Source organism: Ranitomeya variabilis, chromosome 2 (assembly GCF_051348905.1).
Source record: "Ranitomeya variabilis isolate aRanVar5 chromosome 2, aRanVar5.hap1, whole genome shotgun sequence".
Taxonomy (NCBI): domain Eukaryota; kingdom Metazoa; phylum Chordata; class Amphibia; order Anura; family Dendrobatidae; genus Ranitomeya; species Ranitomeya variabilis.
Genome location: NC_135233.1, coordinates 1,058,357,874 through 1,058,367,280, shown reverse-complemented (window position 1 = coordinate 1,058,367,280; position 9,407 = coordinate 1,058,357,874). Strand labels below are relative to the sequence as shown.

The window sequence follows — 9,407 nt, the reverse complement described above, 5'->3', positions numbered from 1 at the left end:
TCGTGACGCCAAGTTGTGGAGCGCCCCCACACCGCCGCAGGGCCGAGGGGTACCCGGAGCCGGGCCTCTGAGTCTCAGTCCTGGGGTTATCACGGTGGCTAGGCCCGGTCCGTGGCCCTGTCTGTCAGTGGGGGACGTCCGATGCAATAAGTGGGGTTAATGGTGGTGTAGCGGTGCAGGTCGCGGCAAATAACGAGGACACCAGGTTGCAGTCTCTTTACCTCTTTACTGGAGATCTCTGAGTCCTCAGTCCAGAATACGGTTCACCAGGCTGCGCAAGTCTGACCGGTCCAATGGCACCTCCAGAGTTCTCCTTACAGGTGGGAATCAGTATCTACCTTCTAGCGCTGGGTGTTGTAGTCCTTCCCTGCTGAGCTCCCGGGATAGTCCTCACAACTGTTTCTTTTCTGTCTCTACTGTTCTGTCTCCGTCCCCCAGATGATATGGTAGGACGCACCCGTATGACGGGGTAGGCCTGGAGTTCTTCCGGGACCCTAGAGTCGCCCCTCTCCCACAACTGCCTCCGTTGTCTGCTTAGGTGTTAAGTGAGACAGCCAACCTGTAATTAGCTGTCCTGCCGTGGTTTGCAACGTACTTAAAGTCTCTTACTTGCTCGGCGTTCCGGCCACCGACTGTTTGCGCCTCAGAAGGATGTTGCCTCGGTCTAACAGCAGGACCCCTTCTGGTATTTCTCCTTTTCTGTATTCCCGTTGTTTACTGGTTAGTTCTGCTCTGAGGAGTCTGCCAGGATCCCCATCCCTGACAGGTCCTCTCACTAGCTTTTCCCAGCTACTTCTCCCTATCTTCCTGTCCAACCCCCAGTTTTACCAGAGTTGTGAGGAGTGGCCTACTAGATAGGACCACCCCCCCTGGTGGCCGGAGTGTGAAGTGTGGTGTGAGTGTACCTGGTCAGAGAAACTCCTTAGTGCAATCAGACGTACCATAGCTCCCCATAGTGGCGGAGCCACAGTACTGCAACAACCAGGACTCTGGGGTGCTGCACTTGCACCATCCAGCATCCACTGCTGTACAGGAAGCAAGAGTAGTCGGCGGCCGCGATGTACAGGGAGCTGGCATTAGGTGAGTATAAGCCTGTTCTATATTTTGCCAATGAATGGTGGACATATGATGGGCTGGCAATTTGGAGAAATAAGAGGGGCTGGCTATGAAGGACATAAGAGGTGCTGGATGTGGGGAACATAAGAGGGGCTGAATGTGGGGGGACATATCCTCATATGTCTCCCACATTCAGGCTATGGAGGACATAATAGGGATGAGCTATGGAGGACATATGAGAGTTTGGCTATGGGGGACATAAGAGGGGCTGGCTAGGGGACATAAGGGGCTGGCTATTGGGGGACATATGGGGATGGCTGTGCAGGACACAAGAGGGGCTGGCTATGGGGGGCACAAGAGGTGCTGGCTTTGCGGGACACAAGAAGAGCTGGCTATGGGAGACATAAGAGGGGTTTGCCATGAGGGAAATAAGGGGCTGACTGTGAGGGACACAAGAAGGGCTGGCCATGGCGACATAAGAGGGGCTGGCTATGGGAGACATAAGAGAGGCTGCCTGTGGAGTACATAAGGGGCAGGCTGTGGGAAGCATAAGATGGGATGGCTGTGGGGGAACATAAGATGGGATGGCTGTGGGGGAACATAAGATGGGATGGCTGTGGGGGAACATAAGATGGGATGGCTGTGGGGGAACATAAGATGGGATGGCTGTGGGGATATACAAGGGGCCGGCAGTGGGGGCTATCATAAAGGGGCTGTTTCATGACATCATATTATTTTCTGAGACTTTGGGGAACATTATACTGGGAGCTGTGGGGGACGTTATACCTGGGCTGTGGCAACATCATACTATAGTGGCATGTAAAAGTTTGGGCACACCAGGTCAAAACTACTGTTATTGTGAACAGTTAAGCAAGTTGAAGATGAAATGATCTCTAAAAGGCCTAAAGTTAAAGTTACATTTCCTTTGTATTTTAGGCAAAAAAAAATATATATATATTTTTTCATCTTTTACATTTTAAAAATTGCAAAAAGGAAAAGGGGCAGATGCTGTGGGGACATCATACTCTATATTGGGGGTTGTGGCGGACATCATATTGTATTTTGGGGAGATGTGGATATCACACTGTGTGGACGGCTGTGGTCACCATCATACCATGTGGGAGAACAGTGTGAGGGGGATACAGTTTGGAGAGGACAACGTGATGGGCATTATGAGGGCATAGTGTGAAAAGGGGCAAAGAATGGCAGTCCCCCCCCCCCGCAAAGAAATAGGGAATGAGGGGGGGTCACATGGCCACACAGGCTATGAATTGGTCGAGGCCACAATACTATAAGGGGTTAATTTATGAGGTCAACTTCTGGGCAAGTATAAGTTATTTTTAGAAATATTGGTTTAGACCAGCAGTTTTTTGCGCCCTTTTTAACGGCTGCTCATTGGTGGACAGTGCGTTGCTGGGCAGTTACTGGTTTATTTAAGGCCTGATATGGCAGATTTCAGGCACTCTGAGGAGAGTGCTGAAGAAAAGAAGATCTCCGCTCCATGGAAGGGTTACTACAACAGATCCTGTCAAGGGCTGGAGAAGAGGATGGAGCGGAATGGCTGAGGAGCTGCCTTGCTGTAAAACCTATAACGGCAGCTCCGGATGCCTTCCCTCCTCCGCTTAGCCCAAGCTTACCACAGCTCCAGCCGACTCCTCCTCCTGTGTCCCCGCCGAGTTCACGCAATGGCGGGCGAAGACGGAAGCCCAGGATGGCGTATTCCCCGTCCTCAGTGTCCTCACGTTCCAGCCGGCAGATGGGGTCAAGCAGGAAGTCCCGCCCGCCTTCAACTGAGAAGTCTCGCAGCCCGGCGCGAGACTTCCCACAGCAGCTAGAAGACACGACGGCGGTGTCATCAGGAGTCGCCGCCACTACAAGAGCACAGCACGGCTGTAAAAGCGCCGCGGATGCGGCGCCAAATTTGAAATCCCGGACGGTTCCCTCAGCCACTGTGAGTGCACGTCAGGAAGCAACACCAAGCCCGCGACCCAGCCATTCCACGGACCCTGAAGACAGGCCTCCTATTCGTGCACAGATGCGCTCGCCTAACATGGAAGGCTTGAGCGCCGGCTGCACGCCCGATGGTCCTACAGATGACAGACAGCATCGAAGGGGTGAGAGCTTGCCTGTGTCAGTACCTGTATGTAATGAGGGATTTAAACACATTTTACAGAATGTCATTGCGGAGGCTTTGGGTGATGCATTTAAGTCTGCTTCACCTGTACAACATACTATAGACTTATCTAGCGATTATCCTCCAAAAAATACTTTTAAAGAAGCCCTTATGTGCGATCTCTCTCCCCTTGGCTTCCACCTAAGCTCTTCCACAAAAGAGCTTATATGGAGCAAACAGTATGTGGATTTATTCTCCCTCCTTCCTCGTAGAGAACAGCTGAATAAATCAGATAAAAAAGATGATAAAAGTGACCCGGATGATAAGCGTGGTTCACTTAGATCATTCAATAATTGGATCCAGGCTTTCTCTATTTATGCAGCTGTTCTTGGCGAGAAATCCCCCCATTTGTGTAGTAAGCTATTTCAGCATGTCGACATTATTTTGGAAGCATACAGAAATTTTGGCGGATTAGATTGGTTGAATTATGATGAAGCCTTCCGCCAAAAGTTAGCGGTTCATCCCGAAGTGATTTGGGGTAGCAAAGATGTGGGGCTATGGCTCAATCTAATGCTTCCTTAAAGACAATTTTCTACTAGATCACCGTCCACATCTCAACCGAGGAAAGGCTTTTGCTTCGCTTTTAATGAAACAGTATGTAAATGGGGTAGCAGTTGCAGGTTTCGTCATGAGTGTTCCTTTTGTGGATACTCACACCCCTCCTCCAAATGCTTTAAAAAGCAAGCTCAGTCTTCATCCAAGGATCCTAATTCAAAAGGCACAGACCCCGGTGATGGTGGAAAGAATGGCCCCTTGGCTAAACCGTTTCACAGATCGAACGATCAGTGATCTGCTTTTCAACAGTTTTTCTTATGGCTTTTTCGTTCCGTCATTCCAGGGGTCTGGCTGTAAAATTGTAAAAAACTTACATTCAGTTTTCATGCATCCCGAGGTGGTTAGGGAAAAAATTTCAAGCGAATTGTTACTAGGCAGAGTGGCTTGCCCTTTTTCTTCCCCACCTTTTCGGAATTTTAGAATTTCTCCGTTGGGCGTAGTCCCTAAGAAGGAGGCTGGCTCATTCCGCCTCATTCATCACTTGTCGTACCCTCCTGGTAATTCATTAAATGATGAAATTGATAAAACGGCTTGTTCCGTTACTTATTCATCATTTGATGTGGCGATCGATTTTCTGAGGCAGTTTGGAAGCGGAGCTTTGATGTCAAAATCTGACATTAAGTCTGCTTTCAGACTCCTTCCAGTTCACCCTGATAGTTTTTCTTCCTTGGGTTTTCATTTTGAGAATGAATTTTTCTTTGATAGATGCCTTCCCATGGGGTTCTCGCTTTCATGTTTTTATTTTGAGAGCTTTTCCTCCTTTCTACAGTGGGTTTTGGAATGTCAATCTTCAGGGGTTGGTATACTTCACTACCTTGATGACTTTCTTTTCATAGGTCTTCCCTCTTCTTCTAAGTGTCTGCATACACTGAATAGTTTTATTGGTATGTGTAGTCACTTTGGCGTCCCAATCGCTGGCGAAAAAACGGTTCCCCCATCTACTGTCATTGAATTTTTGGGGATAACTTTAGATTCCTCTACAATGGAATGTAGGCTTCCGGAGGACAAAATTACCAAATTGCGTTCTGCATTGAATTAATTGCTCTCTAAGCAAAAAATCACCCTAAGGGACTTGCAGTCCTTATTGGGTTTATTGAACTTTGCATTAAGGATCATAACGATTGGTCGGGCATTCTCTCGGCGCCTTTACGATGCTACACGGGGTTTTTCGTCTCCTAATTCACACATTAGAATCGGTGCTGAAATAAGAGAAGATGTTAAAATTTGGCTCTCTTTTCTTGCCAATTTTAACCGCAAAACCTGTTTGCAATGTCCTTTTGTTTCTTCAGATTGTTTTCCATTTGTTTTTTCAGTGGATAATGATTGTGGATGTGGCATTCTTTTTTCAACACATTGGATCTCACAATCTTGGCCTACGTCATGGGTTGTTTCTGGTTTGACTAGGAACACAATGGTTCATGAAATATTTTCAATTTTTACTGCCTTTTCCCTATGGGGGTACGGTATGCGAAATTCAAGAATAAATATTCTATCCATGGACCCGGGTGTTATTTTTTCAATTAACACATTATCGTCAAAAAACAAATGGGTTTCTTGCATTTTGAGACAACTGGTATTAGTTTGTCTTAAATCAAACATTTGGCTGAAGGCTTATTCTGGCAAGAGCAAATGGAGCGCAGCAGCCAATGCACTATGGGATCATCATTGGTCGCTCTTTCATTTGCAGGTGCCCGATGTGGATCCAGAAGCGACTACCTGCCCCCAGTCTATATGGGATGTGATTTTAATTTGATCCCTCGGCTTATTAAAAATTCTTTATCTGTTCGGTCATGGGCCAGTTACTCGGCCGCATGGAAATTGTGGAATGAATTTTGTAGTTTAAACCTTTTTAATCCTAAAATTGCTTGCTCGATTTCCGGTTTCAAATTCACGGAATTTTTGATTAATCAGGGCCTATCATATTCTGCCGTAACCAAACATTTAGCAGGTGTCTCATTTTTCCTTAGACTGGGTGCCGAACCATCCCTGACTTCAATTTTCCCAATTAGGCAACTTCTGAAAGGCTACAAGAAAGGTAGCTTTCAGCCGGACAACAGACGCCCAATCTCTCTCCCAATTTTAAAAGATCTTTGCTCAGCCTTAAGCCAAGTTTGTTCTGATGCAGATGAAGTCTCTTTATTTTGTGCCGCATTTTGCCTTTCATTTTTTCGGGCTCTCTGCATAGGTGATGTGGTATCCGGTAAGAAATCTCAGGTTTGATGGTTTCAGCTTTAAAAACCAGTGACAATTTTATTATTGTAGTCATTAGGAAGTCTAAAACAGATCAGTTGGCCAGGGGATCAAGCTTGAAAATTGTTTCTTTTGCTGACCCTGCGATTTGTCCAGTACTTAACATTAAAAAGTGGCTGCTTGTTAGACCTAAAAAGGAGGGCCCCTTATTTTTGCATAAGGACGGTTCTCCAGCTACAATTTTTCAATTTAATTTTATTTTGAAGAAGGGTTTGAGTGTTATAGGGAAACAACATCTTCGAATAACGTCTCATTCTTTCAGGATTGGTGCCGCGACGGAGGCGGCTAGGGTCGGCCTTTGTGACTCCCAAATCAAGAAAATTGGACGATGGGAGTCGGGGAGGTTTAAACTGTATATTCGGCATGATTTATATGACAACTAATATATATCTCAATTTCAGGTCCCTTCATAATTTGGGTTATCGGACACTCTTTCATTTATTGGGCCCAGAAGAGAGCGTGTCAACGATGCTACTCCGAGAATTTGGCTTTTGATGTTTCTAAGGTGCAGATCTTCTGGCATGGAGTTCGGGGTCTGAGATGGTTCAATTTGGTTTTAGAATTTAAAAAGTGTTTTAATCTGTTTCCATTCCCAGATTTAGTTGTTTTTCATGTGGGTGGGAATGATCTCGGGAAATTGAAAACCCTGGATCTATTAGCCATTATGCGCTCCGATATGGTCAGTCTCAGACAATCTTTTACAATTCCAGGCTTTGTTTTCTCTGAGATCATTCCCAGGCTTATATGGAATTCACCGGAACTACGATTTATGGAAAAGGTTCACAAGAGAGTTAACAAGAGCATGGAAAAATTCTTACCACAAGTTAATGGTTTTTCCTTTAGACATGATGACCTCGAAGGGTTTTTACCGGGGCTGTACCACCAGGATATGATTCATTTATCCAACATTGGCCTCGACATTTTTAATCTAAATTTACAAAATATTGTGGAAAAATGGCTGTGTGTTTTTGGGGGGACTCAACTCTTTGAGTTAAGGCTCTTGGGAAAATCACCCAGTCTCTGGGTGGATTGTTTAATGGAGTCTTGGAATGTTTGGTTATTTATATGAAGCTTTCTATTGGTATTTTACTGTTACGTTTTAAAGTTACCCAAGAATAAACATCACGGCCAATTTTACTCCACAAAATTTTGTCTTGTCTTTATTTTAATATAATAATAATAATAATAATAATAATTTTATTTATATAGCGCCAACATATTCCGCAGCGCTTTACAACTTATAGAGGGGACTTATACAGACAACAGACATTACAGCATAACAGAAATCACAGTTCAAAACAGATACCAGGAGGAATGAGGGCCCTGCTGCTCGCAAGCTTACAATCTATGAGGAAAAGGGGAGACACAAGAGGTGGATGGTAACAATTGCTTTAGTTATTTGGACCAGCCATAGTGTAAGGCTCGGGTGTTCATGTAAAGCTGCATGAATTAGAATTAGAATTAGAATTAGTCTAATATGAATTAGACTTGTGTTGCCATGGATATGGAGAAGAGCAGTGTGAAATGGGTATGGAGAGAGGTTAGCATGGTGGGGGGACAATGTAGAGAAATAGGAAGAACTAGAGAGGGACAACCATGGTGTAGGTCGTGGCTCATAAGGGCGGACGATGTGGCAGTAATAGCTGATAATGGCAGACAGTGGGGTGGTTATAGATCAGTAGAGCAGACAGTGTGGAGGTCATATAGTATAGGAAGCTTATTTTGTTCATACTATGGACAGATATTTTTTATACAAGGGGCATTTACTAACACTGTTTTTTTTAAAGGGCACCGTGTGGGGAGGTGCTGCAGAAGAGGGAATCTGGAGAGACGAGATGTGGATATGAAAAGTCATCATTGCGTCTGGAAAAGACAGAGACGAAAGGAAAGAACAGACTCAATCAGAGAAGATGTCACCTATAAGGATGTAAATGGTTACTTATTGATACTGACTGCATCTCCTTAGTACTGTGGCTCGTGTATGGTCTGCAGTCTGATAATGACTGATACAACTGACACGCCCACCAGGGCCGGGGGGTACTCGGAACCACGTCAGACAGTTCTTTGGGGAATGTGGAGATAGATAACGTATGCACTACCGAAAGAGGTGCCAAGGTAGTTCCCACACTGTGTTACAGTGAAATAAATAAAACCTGGCACTCAACTTAAGGTGAACCTCCTTTTATTGTGGCAAAGGAGAAATTTAAACGTTTCGGCCTTTTTGGCCTTCCTCAGGAACTAAACATAGAATAATTTAAAAAAAACTAAAAAAAATGAGTTGTCATCACTCAGAAAATAAATAAAGTATATACATAAATAGTAACAGTGGTCAAAGAACATGTCAAATAGATAACTCTATGGAGAAAGTACACACCAACATATTGTACATCCACATAATCCCATAGCAAAGCTTTTTGCTTTCAAAAGTACAAAACAGCAGGAGATATTCAGATATAGTTGCATGGAGAAAAAAAGATGTAATATGACATACCCTATTTGTCAAGAAGAAGCAGGAATTTTTATGAACCGTGCTGTGGAGCTGTGGTACGCCTATGATCTATAGGAAAAGCGTGGACATAGGAATAACTTGAGGGACAACATAGCATAAGGCACTTTTTCCTCATCAGCCACCGTACTTTGGTGGTACACAAATATGTCTGCTGGAACACACGTTATGTGTGCACGCCCAGCACCTTCAATGAAGCTCCTGCACTCACATGCTGGCCGGACTTTAGCCACGCCCACTTCCTCTTAAAGGGAAGGTGCCGCATTTTATTTTTTGTATTAAAAATGATTGTTTATATAAACAATTATTTTTAATACAAATTTACATTTTTTAACTTTAACATTTTTTTATTATTAATTTTTTTTGCAGCCACTGGGCGCCGCCATTTTGCTTTGCAGGAGTGTAAGTGTAGCTGCACGACACTTACACTCTGCAAATACGGCTGCCCTGAGCATGGACATCTGCAGTCGGCGTCCGACCGTATAGTTTACATTGTGCTGTTCTCTGCTCTGGTCTGGCCATGCCCCCTGAGCTGTCCACACCACAGCAGAGGCAGGAGATCAGCGCCATCTTCTTGGAGCTCACAGTGCATCTGTGAGCTCCAGCTTCCCAGGATAATAGCAGGAGCCCTGCAGTTATAGGAGGAGGAGGAGACCAAGGACGGGAGGGAGAAAAGACTCAGCAGGGAGCCGTGAAGTATCAGTGGGGAGGGGAGAGGTAATCTAATCCTATCCTTTGTGGTGCTGACTCTGAGCAGTTATCTCCTCCCATGTGTTAGGGTACTGTCACACAGTCACACTTTGGACGCTACGACGGCACGATCTGTGACGTCGCAGCGTCGTATGAGTATCGCTCCAGCGTCGTAGA

At 45.1% G+C, this 9,407-nt stretch overlaps 1 long non-coding RNA gene across 1 annotated transcript; it reads left to right on the top strand.

The window, feature by feature from the left end:
• The first annotated feature begins 2,511 nt into the window (after positions 1-2,511).
• LOC143810188 (uncharacterized) lies at positions 2,512-8,318 on the top strand. The gene is made up of 3 exons (XR_013222694.1): positions 2,512-3,170; positions 6,436-6,539; positions 7,822-8,318. It is a non-coding gene; the product is annotated as an uncharacterized LOC143810188 (long non-coding RNA).
• Positions 8,319-9,407: the final 1,089 nt, after the last annotated feature.